General features: G+C 34.3%; 1 non-coding gene across 1 annotated transcript; it reads right to left on the reverse strand.

Moving 5' to 3' along the window:
* Positions 1-1065: 1065 nt before the first annotated feature.
* LOC112536829 lies at positions 1066-1173 on the reverse strand. The gene has a single exon (XR_003080762.1). It is a non-coding gene; the product is annotated as a small nucleolar RNA R71 (small nucleolar RNA).
* Between the last annotated feature and the right edge of the window lie 16107 nt (positions 1174-17280).

Consider the following 17280-nt stretch of genomic DNA (forward strand, 5'->3'; position numbering starts at 1 on the left):
ACTTAGGGAAAAGGCACATCACCATCTCATTTGTTAAATTAGGGCCTAAGGGAATTAAGGGGATTACTAAGTAAAAGCTAGACTAAATGCTATTTTATCATATAGTTCATATTAATCATTCTAGTTGCATATTTACTTTCTAGTTATTTAATTTCTTTTATTAAACTAAGATCATTCTCAAAACACCAGCTTAGAGTGTTTATATTTACTTTCAGTAATTTGTGTGATAGTTGGTCTTTATAATATATACTCTATAATTCCTTGTGAGATCGACCTCGTGGTGAGCTTACCCGAACTACCATTCGGTTCGTACACTTGCGAGTACTAATTTAGACACATCCAGTTTTTTGCACCGTTGCCAGGGAATTGTGTCAATATTATATTGATTAATTGTCAAATATCATTTTTTTTTGTATTTTTTGTGTGTTGCATGTTATTTATTTCTGTTTTATTATTTTTTAAATTCTATTTTTAAGTTTTTTTGAAAATTTTCCTTTGATTTTGTATGCCTAGCAGGAAAACGAGATCAAGTGATTCATTAACTCAAAATCCCTACAACTTGAAATCAACTGTTAAAGAAGCAGAAGGAGACCAAGAGGTAGAGAGTGAGTTTGTACCTCCAAGAGGAATTGAATTTGAAGAAAAGCTGGAACAAGAGTTGGAAGAAGAAGTTGAGATAATGGCTAATGATCAAAGGGAAGTTGCAGCGCAAAGGAAAATGGCCATGAAGGTCGTCCGATAATTGGTAACACTACTTCATGCATAGTCTTAGGCGATGCATCTAGGAATTATGAGCTTAAGAACATCCATTTTAATGTGCTCCCGTCATTCTATGGTATGCCTAGTGAGGATGCATTGACATTCATTAAAGAGTTCTATGTTATAGTTCACACATTCCCATTATCCGGACTCAATGAAGATCAATTAAAGATGAGATGTTTCCCTTACTCATTAAAAGATAAAGCAAAGGCTTCGTTAATGACCTTGCCTCCTAATTCTTTGAGAACTTAGGATGAAGTTTATAAAAAACTTATGAGTAAATTTTACTCACATCAAAAGACCAAAGAATTAAGGGCTGAGATTTCCAATTTTTATTAAAAGGATACTGAATCATTTCACGAAGCATGGGACCGCTTCAAATCACTGTTACTATAATGCCCACACCATGGATACCCACTTCTTGTTACTAACCAATCATTTTATGATGGTTTAACACAACAATACCAATGTATGGTTGATAATGCAGCTGGGGGTGCTATGCTAGAAAGAACTGCTGATGAGGTTTATGATATCTTTGAGATGTTATGAGCCAATTCACAATAAAAGAATGTGAGAACAAAAAGAGTAGGAGTGAATGAAGTTGTATCTAATAATGAGATGGCTATGCAAATAGCCGAATTAACTAAACAAGTTAAGATTCTTGCTTCAACTAAGAATGTACAAAGCAATGAAGTATGTGGTATATGTGGTGTTTATGGTCATAGTGCTAACGTTTGTTCCTCTTATGAGTCTTATGCAGGAGATGATTATGAACAGGTTAATTTGATGGAATCTTATCAACCTAGGCAACCTAGGAATAATCTATACTCCAACACTTATAATCCAGGATGGAGGAATCATCCAAATTTTTCCTAGAGAAATAACGATCATAACCCACTACAAGTACTGAGGAACCAAAACCAACCCTAGTATCAGAATCAAGAGCCTCAATACCCAAGGAACCAAAACCCTCCATTCCCTAATCAAGGACAAGCCTCTCAAAGAAAACCAAGTTTGGAGGGAACACTCCAATCATTTATGATGGCTACCCATGACAGAATGGAGAGAAATGAGAAGAAAACTGATTCCATAGAAGCTTTAGTAAAGCGATTGAAAATTCAAATTGGGCAAATTGCTGAAGCGGTATAAGAAAATAAGAAAGGAAAATTGCCAAGTCAACTTGAGCAAGCTAAAGCAATCACTGTTCTTAAGGATGGTGAGTTATTTGATAATAATATTGAAAATTTAATTGAAAAAGATTCTTCTTACGCAGATACATCAAAAGAAGGTGGACTAGTTGATGTAGAGATAACTGAAGGAGGTTTACAAAAAGAAGGAAGAATAGAGCCCAATCTTGGGCAGAAAGAGAAAGACAATGAGGCGTTTCAGGACCTGAGTTTCATAAGGTAGCTGAGCCTTATAAGCCTCCTATTACGTTTCCGAACAGATTAAAAGAAAGCAAACAGGATAAGCAATTTTCTGAAATTTTTGATATGCTTTCTAAAGTTAACATTAATTTGCCTTTATTGGATGTGATCAGGAATATGCCAGCTTATGCTAAGTTCTTTAAGGAACTAAATTCCAACAAGAGGAGATATGGGAACAATGAAAAAGTTATGGTGTCTGAAATAGCAAGTGCAGTTCTCCAACAACAGTTACCTCCTAAGATGAAAGACCCTGAGAGTTTTACCGTTGATATTACAATGGAGGACAAAAAGGTTGCTAAAGCCATGTTGGATTTGGGAACAAGCATCAATTTGATGCCATATTCAACATATGCACAACTTGGCTTAGGAGAATTGAAGCCAACTACTATGTCTCTGCAACTGGCTGATAAATCAATTAAATATCCAAGAGGCATAGTGGAAGACTTGCTGATTCAGGTAGGAAAACTGATAATCCCTGTTGACTTTGTGGTTCTAGACATGGAAGGAACATCAGCAAGGGATAAGGAGCAAACAATACTCCTTGGTAGACCTTTCATGGCAACTACTAAGACAATTATTGACTTGCACAATGGGAAGCTGACTATGACAGTCTTGGGAGAGACTGTAGAATTTAAAGTGTTTAATTCTCTAACCATATCTCCTAGCACTTCATTGATGAATGTTCATATGTTAATTGCGTGGATTATTTTGTTTATGAAACATATTTACAAGATAAGGATGATAAGTTAGAAGTTGCATTAACATTGGAAAAGCATGAAGAATGTTTAGATGAAGAAGTCTTAGACATACATGATAAGTTAAATGAAGCTATTCTAGTGTTATCTGATGAAAGCACTATTGAACCTTTAGATTTACCCATTGAAAGCAAATCAGAAATTATTGATGAACCACCTAAGGTTGAGCTTACGGAATTGCCTAGCACACTTAAATATGTCTTCTTAGGAGAAAAGAATATATATCCAGTGATCATAGCCTCTGATCTTTTTCCTTTAGAGGAAGAGGCAACTATTAGAGAATTAAGAAGACTTAAAAAAGTTATTGGGTAGGGAATTTCTGATATTAAGGGGATTAGTCCAACAATGTGTATGCATAAAATTATTTTAGAAGACAATTTTAAAGCAGTTAGAGATACACAACGACGACTTAATCTCAATAAAAACAAAGGGACAGGGTGTCCAAAGAAGTATGACCATAGGCATATCCGAAGTAAAAACAACCAAAAGAGATCAAGGACGTCTAAAGAAGTATGAATATGGCATACCCGAGGCAAAAACACCCAAACAAGGTCAAGGACGCCCAAGGAAATATAATTAGTTAAAAATTGAATACCCCTTAAAATACTTGTCTTTAGTTAGGAATTTAGTCTTAATTTTAGTTAAGCCCCTTTGGTAGTTAAGTTTCTTTTTTTATTATTTTTAGTTGCAAATTTGTTTTTGATCATTTATTAATAAAATTCAAGACTTTTGGTCAAAAAAAATTTAAGCCTTTTATTTTTACTTAGTTTAGTATATTTACCTTTACTAACTACTTAATTATATGTTTTGACTACTTAATAACCCTTATGATATATTTAGGAACAATTAAAACTCCTTTAATTTTTTTTTAATTTTCAAGCTAGCCACGTTGCAGCAGTGAAATTTTACACGGGCCCGTAATAGAGCCACGACAGGAACGACATGGACCCGAAGTAGTCAAGCGGTAGCAGCCAGCAGTAGAGCCAACCGCGGATCGTGGGACTCGGCAGCACACAAGGTCGTAGCAGGCCGCGACGTCGCGGGCCAGCCGTGAGCTATGAGGGAAGGCGACCTGCGAGTAGCAAGGAGCACAGCCGCAACAGCACGCGAGGCCTTGGCACAAGCCGCAACCTCGCGGGCCTGCCACGAGCCGCGACACCACAACCCATAGGCACTCATCCGCGAGGTACGCATCAGCGGCGCCTTGGCGCATGCCACGACCTCACAACGCATCTGCCAAGCGCGGGTGGAACTCCCCCACCCTCATACAATAAAAAGAGTAAAACAGATTGCAACAACTTTAATTTGAAATGCATTAGGACTCAAATTGTTCATCTCCCACCAAAAATAACAAAAAGAATCCTAATTACGATTCAAAAATCCTAACCCTCACATATAAATATATTCTTTTCTTTCTTTAACATCACCTTCTTCCGTTAACACCACCTCATATTTTCTTTCTCTCTCTACAGAAAACCTCAACTTTTCTTCCAAAAACTTCAAATCTTTACCCTCTAATTTCTATTCTACTTATTCCATAGGTAAATAATGCCCCCAAAGAAAAGAACAAGAAAGAAAAAGGGAAAATAAATAGTCTCAAGCTCTCATGAAGAAGAACAAAGCTTAATGGTAACTTATGGAGCTCCTTTTGATCTTTGTTCTCATGAAGAAGGCAATTGATTCTGTAGCCTTGCTTCAAGAGAGCAAGTTTCATGTAAGTTTTTGGATGCTCCCTAATGAGAACCCATGTAGCACAAGGAATCCTACTTCAACAAAGAATCCTAATTCCACTAAAGATCCTAATCCAGCAAGAAGTCCTGATGATGAGAACCCATGTAGCACAAGGAATCCTACTTCAACAAAGAATCCTAATTCCACTAAAGATCCTAATCCAGCAAGGAGTCCTGATGACATCTATTTATGAGTTATTTATTTCCTTGTTTATTTAGGAATCTTGATCATATCTTTTGATTGAATAGAAAACCTTGTTTTTGCTTAAAGAGTTTCTTTGAGTGTTCTTGAGATTAAAGCTTATTGTTTAGGTTTTAATTTCACTTCTACCTTAATTTGATTCTATTAACTTGTTAGTTTTTAGGATTAATTAAGTTTATCTCATTATAGCTATTGATCTTATTTCTTTTATAAATAAGGGTGATAGTTCCGCAAATAACTTTTGGCAAACCTTATAAGTATTGATCTTGGCGTGTAATCTTCTCTTCCATAGAAGATTTATATCACTCCCTCTCTAGTTAAGTTGAATATTTTTGAGGGTATGATGATCCTTTTAGATAGATTAGGATGGAAGGATTTTATCTTTAACCCATTGCCATCATATAATGAATTAACTTTAGAGTTTTTCACAACTCTATATTATGATCCTTCCAATGACAAAGAGTTTAGAGTAAGACACTTTGGTATAATTATACTGTTACTTGTGATATAATTATCCAAGCTTTTGGGTTCAAGAAAGGAGGTATTTGTGAGCAATATCATAAGTTTGATTTGGGCAAGTTTTGGAAAAAAAACTAACAGGTCAGGACAAATATGATATTAATAACATGCCAAATAATGTCTTCAATGACCATTGCTATTTGCTTATTTCAAAATTTATGTATGGAGGCATATTTGATAGGAAAGAGATAAATAAGGTGACGAAGCAAGAACTAAAATATTCTATGGTGTTTAGATATCCATAAATCTGTTTCTTCGGCATACTTTATAATGCAAATTTTACTAAATACATTGGCTAGACCTAAGAATTGTATTGGATTTGGACATATTGTTACATGTTTGGCCATGTCTCTTTGTAGTTTTGATCCAGAGTCTTCTCCATATGAGGTATTACCCTCCACGGACAATTTAGATACTAATGCATTGATTAGAGCTAATTTGGTAAATTGTCGTGGTGGTCCTCTTACTTTTAAGTACGGATTGAGTTGAGGTAGTAGTAGTGTGGTAAGAGATGAGCCACCAAGACATGTGTCACGACCCACTTTGGGGGCCCGTGACCGGCACTAGGGAATGGGTAGGCTTAAGGCCACCGAAACCCGTAGTAAGCCTTACCAACCCGCAAATCCATATATACAATTAACCAAATATAAAGTAGTCATAATTATCTTGCATAATACATCATCATACTACCAACAGGAGTCAGAATAGTTATATAAATTTTAAAATAGCATATTAAATCAGACTTAGCAATAGTGCAATGATTAAATGACTTTAACTCACTGATCTAACGCGTTCAGCTCCTACGCCTCTCGGGTGGAGTCAAGGGAAGGCTGAATTATCTAATAACAAAAGACATACAATTAATAGACATTCGAAAATTTTCCTAAACTTAGACCCTAAGGTCGACCGCCTAGAATTAAATTGGACTCGAGGATTACTGAAAATTTGACGAACCTCCCTAAATTACGGATATTTACCCCCGTAAACGGGTCCAGGACTGCCAAAAACATATCGGACATGCTGGAATTTAATAACAGGAGCCGCCACAAGAATCGCACTAATATTTTCCCGACTCCAAAACACCACAACCCAAACAATTTAATTTGATTTATTTTTTAAACTATCCAACACAAGCAATTAATAGCCACAATAACTTTCTAATATTATAACAAAATTTTTCGAGTCTAATAAAATTATACCGAGTTAAAAATTAAAATATTTCAGCGTCCAGAAAACACCGGGGTCCGGGCCCCGCCAACAGTGTTGGAATTCAAATCTGAAGCGCCTCAAGCTCAAGTTGCGGGAGTCCGGAAGTACAAGAGTTTTGGCCGAAAAGTGGGAAGGCGGCGGATCGGGGCCGGAAAGTCAGCTGCTCACGCGACACTTTCCAAGGCCGCCGCAAGGATTTTCCGACGGAGGAGGGTTGCTTCCGGGGTTTTCGGGGGTGAGGAACTCGTTTCGATGCCGATCTCCAAAACAAAGAGCGGCGGCCCCTTGTTCTTGACAACGAAAAGGAGGAAGGGAAGGGAGGCTGCAGGAAGGGAGGAAGGCGGCGGCGGCACGTGGGCGGTCGGGAAGAAGGCAAGTCGGGGAGAGGAGAAGGAAGGAGGAAGGAAAAGGAGGAGGGGAGGGAAAAAAGAGAGAGTTTTTTTTTTTTTTTTTATATATATATAAAATTATTATTATTACAACTAAGGGTGTTACAACATGATAAAGAGGAAGAGTCGGATAATGAACACAATAGAGGGCAAGAATGGGGTAGTCAAGGTTAGGAACAAGTTTTAACTCAACTACAAGCTATGAACACCAACCTTAACCAACGACTCGATGTCTTTGATTCTCGTTTGGCTAATATGGAGAAGAGTCAATGTCGACAAGCATACAAGCTCGATTGCTACTTCGAATCCATCGACTTTGATGCTCCATCACCACCATCATCCCTACCTCATCATTGACTCTAGTTTTGTAATAGTTTTTTTTATCATTTTTAGGACTTAGCTATTTAGTTACCGTAGGATATTTATTCTTATATTTTTAGCTACCTTAGAACTTCCATGTTTTATAACTACTTAGGATTTCTATTATGCATTTATTTTGTAATAATAACTTTCTAATTCTGTTTTATTTATGATATTTTATTTTAAGCTAATCAGCTCTTATCAATGATGGTTCTCTAAGCTTATTTAAGGTTTATAAGGGATGATGACTACTTATGGCCAATGGTGATTTAAATGGTACTTCAATTTCTAAAGGAAGTAATCTATCTTTTTTCTCCTTTATGTGTTTTTTTTATGTTCAAGACATTGAGGATAATGTCTAAAATAAGTGTGGGGGGGGGGGGGGGGGAAGAATTAGAGTAATTCCCGTTATATATGCCAAGTATTAAGTAACTTTTGATTAGTTTTTGTAAAAAAAATTTAAAATATTCTATACTCAGCTTTTTATTATTATTTTTACTAAAAAATCAATGAAAGGATGCTATTATGATAAATCTTTGAGTTCTTAAATTGGTTTTTAAGCACATATGAATGTGAAATCATGAGTTTATTGCACTTAAATGATCAAGTGTTCATTGTTTGCATAAGGACATGATTAATAGTTTAGCAACATTAATATGGGTATGATTAGAAGTGTATGATTTAAGTTATTATTCCCTTGTTATTATTATAGTTTACCTATGTTTGTGGGAAACGATATGGGTAAGTTAAAAGCTCTAAGTTAATAATTAAACTCCGCTAATTTTAGTTGCTGAGTGACCGGAGGTCTTCATTACTAATGTTGATTTTCACGTAAAAAGGCAATTGAAATTATGAGTATGCAAAGCATCTTGATTTTTATTTTGTTGAGTAACCAGGTGCATTCATTACCCATATTTATATTTGCATAAAAAGGCATAACATCTCAAGAAAAAAAGAAACCATATTAAGTAAATCTAAGGAGGGGTAGAAAGAAAAGAAAATTCAAGGAAAAGAGTTTGCGAAGCAAGTGAAAAATATAAATACCTATTGATCTCTTATTTGAACATAAAGATTTTGCCTCTTGAATAAGGTTATTAATATTAGGTTATGCATTATAACTATATTCATTGATAATGAGTTAGGCTATTTGTTGTGAACATGTGTAGATGATGAATACTTGAATTTTTTGACTAACTATGATTGAGTTTGCAACTTTTAAGAAATTCTTATAATTCAAGTTTTCTTTGGTTTGTATAATTTCTGCATTAGTGAGATTCTTTTGAATAGTACCTTTGAGCTGAGTACGAATTGCTTATTAATTTTTTTTGCAACGATTAATTCTTAAGTTGTTATTTCCTTGAGGACAAGTAAAAGTTTAAGTGTGGGGTATTTGATCGGTCCAAATTATATATAGATATTTAAGGGTATTTTAGAGCTTTAATGATAAATTTCTATATATAATATGATGAAAATATGTGTTTTTACCTTACTTTCGTTTTCTTGTCTAAATTTAGAAAATAATTGTCAAAGAGGAGAATTTGAGGTAAAAATGCACTAATGGGCTTTAATTGGACTGCGGATGTAAAAGGCTCGAGAATCAGATACGTGGGCTATCAATAGCTTGGGTCTAGCCGAATTCATTAAAGCCCAAAAAGGAGGATTTAAGTAATTATGATGTAATTAGTGGATAATTATCTTTTAAGTTGATTACTTTATTTAGGATAGTAAGGGATAACTATAGTAGTTATGTGCTCAGAAAATAACTCTAACAAGGGACCTCTATAAGAAGTAGAGGTTAATTAAAACAAGTTTCTTCTGCGGCTACAATGATTCTCTCTGGAGGAAGGTTTCTATTATTCTCTGCAGAAATTTCTATAGTTCATCATTTTCTACATCTAGCTAGTTTTTGTTGCATTATTCTACCAAGAATCAAAGAAGCTTTTTAAAGATGTGGAGAGAGAGGATCAATCTTCTTCATTCCTTGAAGGGCTTTGAACTTTGAGGGAGTTTTAATTTTCTGTTTTATGTATCTTATATCTTTCTTTTTAATTACAATGATCATTGGATTAAGTATGTTAGACTAAGTTCCATAAATGTTTAGTTTGACTTTTTACTTATGTATGAACCTTATATATATTGAATTTAATGAATGATTTCTTTACCTTCATATGTTCATTAGTTTCATCTATTATTGTTATTGGTTGACCATTATATCAATTTAGTAATAATATTTGTTATGAAAATTTTTAGGTTAAAAGTATTAAAAACATCATCTTTGCTTTAATCTATGTTGGTATAGGAAACATAAATTGCATCATTAACTTGAGTGATTTAGGGAAAAAGGCACATCACCATCTTATTTGTTAGATTGACTTAAGGGAAATAAGAGGATTACTAAGTATAAGCTAGACTACATGCTATTTTATCATATAGTTCATATTAATCATTCTAGTTGCATAATTATTTTCTGGTTATTTAATTTTTTTTATAAACTTTAATGTTATTCTCAAAATATTGGCTTAGAGTATTTAAATTTATTTTCAGTATATTTTGTGTGATAGTTGATTTTTATAATATATGCTCTATGATTCCTTGTGAGATCGAGCTCGTAGTGAGCTTGCTCGAACTATAATTCGATTCGTATACTTGCGAGTACTAATTTAGACACATCGTATAACTAACTTTATAATTCAAAAAATATTAAGAGAAATTTTTATTTATATCGGTGACAATATAAAAGTTATATATATATAATTTATAATTTAATATTAGATATATTATTATTTAAATTAATAAATAGGAGTCAATTATATATTAGTTTAGTTTATAAATGAGTTATATATCTGAATTAAATTTAAAAAAAAAATTAAATATTAAAGTGGCAAATTACTTTGATTGGATCAATTAAATCATAGTTTTCCAAACACTGAAGTGGCAAATTACTTTAATTGCATCAATTTGATCCATATAGTGTATGTATTTTCAAAAGTTGAAAGAACCATTCAAATAGGAGAATATGTCTGATTATTTACCTGAAGAGGTGATTATAGAGCTATTAAGGAGACTGCCTCTCATTTGAAATTCAGTTGTGTCTGCAAGTTATGGAATTATATTATAAAAAACCCCTAGTTTCATCTCTACTCACCTTCACAAAACCTTCTCATCAAACAACAATGACCATCCACTATTTGACCTTGGGGCTTCTATCACGTCATCGGTTCTAGCAATGGACTTGTCTGCCTTTCCAGGGCTTGGAAAATGACAACGACGATAAAGGTAACGTATATAAGCTCATCCTTTGGAACCCTTCTATCAGAAAATCCATGCTAAGTCCTGCACCCAGTTTTGATATCCCCGGGGTAAGTGGGACAAACTATTTTGGGTTTGGGTTTAATTCAAGAACTAATGATTACAAAGTCTTAAGGGTTGATCAAGGGATTCACTCCGTTGAAGTTGTCCTTTACTCCTTGAATTCCAATTCCTGGAAGAAAATCTCCAACCTTCCTCGCAAGTGTAGTGTAAATGAATATGCTACTCCAGCTCTTTCCAATGATGCACTGCATTGGCCCGTGGAAGTGGAGGGAAAGAATTTAGTCTTTAGTGTTTGATCTAACAGATGAGGTCTTTGGTGAAATTTCATTGCCAGAGTGTCTGGGAAGTGTCAAAGTGACGGAGTTGACTGTTAAGCATTTGGGGAATCATCCATCGTAGTCATCTATCAGAATGACTGGGATCATCCTTATGAATCTGATATATGGGTGATGAAAGAGCATGGTGCATGGACTAAGTTAGCAACTGTTGGCAAACGTTGGAGAGGAAGCTCAAAGGTGCTGGAATTCAGGAACAATGGCGAAGTTCTGGTTCAGTTTTATCGTGGGCACTGGCCTCGTATAACCTGAAGATTGGACGTATTAAGAAGCTAATGGCTCTGAGTGAAGGTGAAAGGCCTTCTGCTCACAGGTATTGGGAGAGCTTAGCATTATTCGACAAAGTGAAAGATGTAAAGGATGCAAGACTTACAGTTGGTTCGAGTGTTGCAAAGAGAATTAAAATAGAAAGCAACAGGTGTTACGAATTATGATCCAATTCAGTAGTTTTAGTTAAATTAAGTGATTTTTGTGTTATTGTCATCTAAGGAAATGAAAACTTGTAATCTTGCAGTGGACTGAAGAAATTATGGTGCAAGAATTATTAATTCTGCATTCCTCTTTTAATCAGCACCGTTTCTTCTCTGTAAAGATAAGTAACAAATGTGAGTTCTATCTGCCAATAGTTTATTTAATTTCTGGTTTTAAAATTATTTTTCTAGTTTATCTAATTTAATTCATAAATATGGGTACAATTATGTATCTAAAAGGAAAAATTGTTGAAGAATGCCATATTAATAGTACTAGCTAGGGATGCGTCCAAAAAAAATGTTACTAATCACATCGGATCAAACCAAATTAGTAGAAAGTGAACCAAAAGAAATAAAAATACTTAAATCTAAATATATTTTAAAAAAATTTCATGATACATTATTCTTTTGTAAATTTTTATTTATATAAAGTTTTTTCAGAATTTTATTTATATGTATTTTCTTAAAAAAAATTATTTGTACGGTTTTATACAGTTTTCTAATTTTTAAAATTTCATCAGAAAAAAAATTAAAAATATATATAAAAAATACTGAAATAATATTATTCAATTTAAGAATATGCATTATTGCCAAATCAATTAAATAAGATAAATTAATTGTAATTGTATTTGTTATCCATGAATTGAAGTACTACAGTTGTCTCAATTGGTTGAACTCCAAATTATACTTCTTGCTAACTAAAGTTGGCAAGTCACCAACACTTAATATAACCTGCATCGCATACACAGGTTTTCATGTCAATTATTCAGTACATTAGATAAAATTGAGTGCACAGTCAATAATAGATGCTAAAAGCACGTGACAACCCACATCTTGGCAAAGGGGCCCTTGTTAAGATATTTTAGGGTGTAGTTAAACCCTACACTTTACTCATAATAGCATATTGCATGTATTTTTTTTGATATACATGTATCTAAAAATAATTTTAAATGTGTCAAGTAAGACTTTGTTTGATAAAAATTTACTGCTGCGTGTGTCATGTGTATACCGTTGAAATTAAATTGCACTTTGACTTCTATAATCATACTAATTATGAATTTCTAAACTCTTTTACCATAATTTGCTTATATCATAATGAAATACCGTTGAAAATAATGTGTTTGATGCAAGAAATTAAATTGAGAGTAAAAGTTAAGGATTTTAATTGAAAGAAAATTGAATTGCATTAATGATAATATCAACACTGTTGGAAATTAAAATAATAACTTGAAATTAAAAAGTTTGAATTGAAACAATGCTTGTATTTGAAAAAAGTACTAGAATTGAAATAAACAAAAGCTTAAATAATTAAAAAAAAAAAAAAGCTTGAATGATTGAACAACTTGATGTATAATTTGTTTGTTGTTATTATTATCTCATTTGTTGATGCCTTCTTCTTGTATTTATAGAGTGCTCCAAGTTAATTGCCTCTTCAGAAAATAAATGTCAAAGTCATGTGTCTTGTTTTTTAGCAACTGGAGCTCCATTATGTCAGCTACTTGGGGAGTTATTTTTTAGAGAGTGCTAAGTAACTCCTATTTTGGTGCTAATTGTCAATTTGTGCTCCACTTTTACAGACTCCTTTTATAAACCGTTGACCCACTATAACACTTAATTAATTAATTAATTAAATTAGACTCAAAATTTTACTTTCTAGTAGCTTGGGCCTAAAAAATAATAATAGTGCCAATAATTGCCCTCCGCGCGTGTATTGGCCAGTATTGGCCAATAACCATGTATTAGCTCCATTATTTCTCTTCTATTTAACACGTGTAGCATTAAACAAGCCACCTTTTCTTTTCTTTTTTCTTCTTTCTGGATTTCTCTCTCAAGAGGTGGCACTTCTTCATCACAGCCATCTTGCACTGAAAAAGACAACAACTAGCTCTCCTCACCTATCGTAGCCACTTTTCACTAATCGCATGTTGCCGAGAAAGACAACCATCATAGCTTTGCCGCTTGTTCACCTGCTACTGCCTCTTCTCCGTTCAATGATATTGGCATTGCATCAATGGTTTTCCCTTTACCAATCGAACAATCCTAACCACTTACTGCTTCAACCGAGAGTTGGTTAGTTTAGTTCAAATCGAGACCATCTCCTCTGTACGTGACTCTTTCAGTTAATTGGTGAGATCTTATCTGCATAAAGTTTTGGTACTGGAAAGTATACTCACCTGCAAAAGAAAAGTCTTTCCAAGTTTATCAGAGAAAAAGGCTAAAAAGGTTTTTTCTTACTCAAAATATTTGATTTTTGTGTATTTATTTGTTGGATAATTGTGCATAATTATATTTAAATTTGTCACGATCCCATCCATGGGCCCGTGACCGGCACTAGGGAATGGGTAGGCGTAAGGCCACCGAATCCCGTAGTAAGCCTGACACTCACTAACTTAAACCAACCTCAACTCAAATTTTACTATTATTAATACCACAATTTACAGTAACATTAAATTTTACACAATTAAATCGGTCTGCCCGAAGAATTAGGCGAGACCCGAAACTATAGAGAATTACCACTGATATCCCTACTATTACTACTGCAGAGAATCTAAGATTTTTACAATTTGACATACCAAATCAAATACCACCCGATGATGAAGGAGTCAGGTTATTGAATAAGAGTCGCGGGAAGACTAACAGTCACGAATCTGAAAAACAGTAAATGGAGACTGTCAGTCTCGAGAGTGAGCTAAAATCATATATCTAAAACAGTTTCAAACATCTCAATAACACATTTTTTAATTTAAAAAAAATTAATAAATCATGCTAACCATACATGTCATGCCATGCTTGAACAAAAATTATTCCACACGCAACGGGACGGAGTACTTCAGTAGAATCCTAATCCCAACTCAACATCTCGATCAATTTTAAAACTCACATCTCGACCAAGCTCAACTCTAATATCTCAACTCTCTCATTCCAACAGGATTGGCGCCGAGAGAGCAAAGCTTGATCAGGGACCTTACCTCCAGTCCGGTCACTTAACTCTCAGCCTTAGCCTTTCGGCTCTCTTATCCAATAAGACTGGCACCCAGAGAGCAAGCTCGATCAGGGAACTTACCTCTAGTCTGGTCACTTAAATTTCCAAATAAGTCGGCGCCTAGAGAGCAAAGCTCGATCAGGGACTTTTACTCTGGCAACCACACTCAACTAAGCCTAGAGAGCGATGCTCGACCAGGGCAGGTCCTAATTTTTCTTTCTTAAAATTTTTCCCTCTTTACCCTTTTCCTATCTCTCTCAGATTTATATTGGAACACTCATCCAACTCCTATGTTCTACTGTCGTCCCATCCCGAGTCATCATGAAGTATTAAAATTGGTGATAAAGGAAAAATATATTTAAATAGTAATTAAAAGCATCATGCAAATAATAATAATAATTAAATGAAAAATTGAAATTGCAAATGAATAATCACAGTAGCAAACAAAATTTTATGCATGACATGTGCATAAGCGGTATATGACTTTAACTCACAGATTTGGCGACCTCCTAACTCTGCTCCGGTGTCTAGGTTGGAGCGAGCCGAACAAACGGACTATCTAGTCACGGAAAATAATTTATCAAAACGCTGAAACAATCAATCATTAATCCTAGGTCTAGACTTCTAGGACTGACTGTCTAAGAATCTCGACTCGGGAGAATTCTACCGAAAATCCGGCAGAACCTCCCCTACAACACGGAGATTACCCCCTGTAAAAACGGGTCCAGGACTTGCCAGAAAAATACTTCAAATATTCAACAATCCAAACAACAGGAGTCGGGTCCCCAAACTTCACGATTTCCCGACTCCACCACACAACACAAAATACGAGGCAAGCAAACTGACCGACAATTATTTTTGACTCACAAATATTAAATACACAACAAAAAACAGTAAGCACAATTCTAAATCAAAGGATTTCTAAGATCAACGGGCTAGAGAAAAATTATCGAGACGCTCGATTGCTCGGTCGACTCGCCTCCGGCCGCCGAAGTTCGATCGACGATCCGAATACACCATCGGACTCAGAATGACGCGCTGATGACGATCCTCGCTTTCGATTTTCCGATCCGACACTCGATCATCCAGAGAGATTTGCAGATGATCTCGGTCGTCGATTTGCAAACGGAGCCCGATCGCCACGAAACCGGTGCCATTGCGAAGTTTGAGCTGAGAAGAGTCGGGATATATCCTTCGATCATTCATAGCTCGCCGGAAAAACCCAAAAATGTCGGTTGCCCCCCAAACTTCACTTTGCCGGATCTCGCAATTCCGACCACCATAGGCCGCCATTGAAGAGAGCTCGCCGAGGAGCCGACACACCGACTTCGGCCACTAAGCACGCACTGAAGCCGTTGCCTCTTCGAGCTCTTCCTCACGCCCGGCTGACGCCCAGCCTCTCCTCTCCCTAAGATCTCTCTTACTTTTTTCTTCTTCTTCCCCGATTCCATTCCTTTCAATACCGACACTTGACCCCTGAACTTTTCCTTATTACAATTTGGTCCCTCAACTTTCTTAATTACTTACAATTTCATCCTGTAGAATTCCAATTTAACCCCTAAACTTCTTTTTAGTCTTTCAATTTAGCCCCTAACTATTCAATTTAGGCTAAATTAGAATTATTGAAAATACACAATTACATAAATACCCCTGACCGACATATTTATTTACAAAAATACCAAACTCACAAATTTCCATTAAAACCCATATTAATGAAATTATACTTTTAATCCTCATCCAAAAATAATTTTCCAATTAAGTCCTACACACAATTAAATTAAAAAATCAAAAATATAATCTATCCTTCAAATAATTTACTTAATTAATTCTTAAACTTTTAACTAATTGGGTATAGAAAAAATAATTCATTCAATTGACTAATATTAAAATTTTCATTAAATCATTTCAAATTAAACCAAATAAAAATAAAGCTAAAAGTAACTTAAATAAAAACTCATTAATTAATCATTATTAATAAAAAAATTCCGGAATTTTTAGGATGTAGCCTGATATGAAAAAATTAGTTATTTTCGTTAGATCCTTAAGAACATTTCCAACTTGGGGCTGTGGATCTCCAAGTACTCAATTTATTTGGAGATCTCAAATTTTTTTTCTTAGTGGATTCCCAAGAACATTTCCTGTTTGGGACTCCCGATTAAAATATTATTAGTTAACTTGGAGAACCCGATAGAAAAAATTAGAGCGCAAAAAACTAGTTTTACTTAGAAATTTCATATTAAAATATTATTGGTTAATTTAGAAAACCCGATAGACAAAATTAGAGCGCCACGAACTAGTTTTACTTGGAGATCTCATATTAAAATACTATCAGTTTCCTAAGAATACTTCTAACTTGGGAAACTACTTGGGCTCCCGACTTAAAATATTTTAAACTATTATTGGACTTTCCCATATTTATCCCTGAAAAACCATATATTTCTAAAACCAATAAAATATTTAAATCATAGCATGCTTAGTTCCCATATACCTATACAATCAAGCTTTTATCCTTAAAATTTCTAACAATTCAAATAATTAAAACATGTGCACTCGTTTAGTTTTGCAGTTGTGGATCAACGCCCAGTTTACCATTATAATTCTTTTGAGACCACCATCGTTGTAATACTCGTTATTTTAAATTTTAATTGCTATAATTTTTATCATGGTTAATTTGATAAATTTTAAAATTAGATCTGTGATTTTAAAATGTTTACATTCACATTTATTATATTTAAAACACTTATTTTCTATTTAACTTGAAATTAATATTACATTAAATATTGATAATTTATTTAGTTTATATATATAAAAATAAATTAATAATAAAACA

This window comes from Ricinus communis, chromosome 9 (assembly GCF_019578655.1).
Source record: "Ricinus communis isolate WT05 ecotype wild-type chromosome 9, ASM1957865v1, whole genome shotgun sequence".
Classification (NCBI taxonomy): domain Eukaryota; kingdom Viridiplantae; phylum Streptophyta; class Magnoliopsida; order Malpighiales; family Euphorbiaceae; genus Ricinus; species Ricinus communis.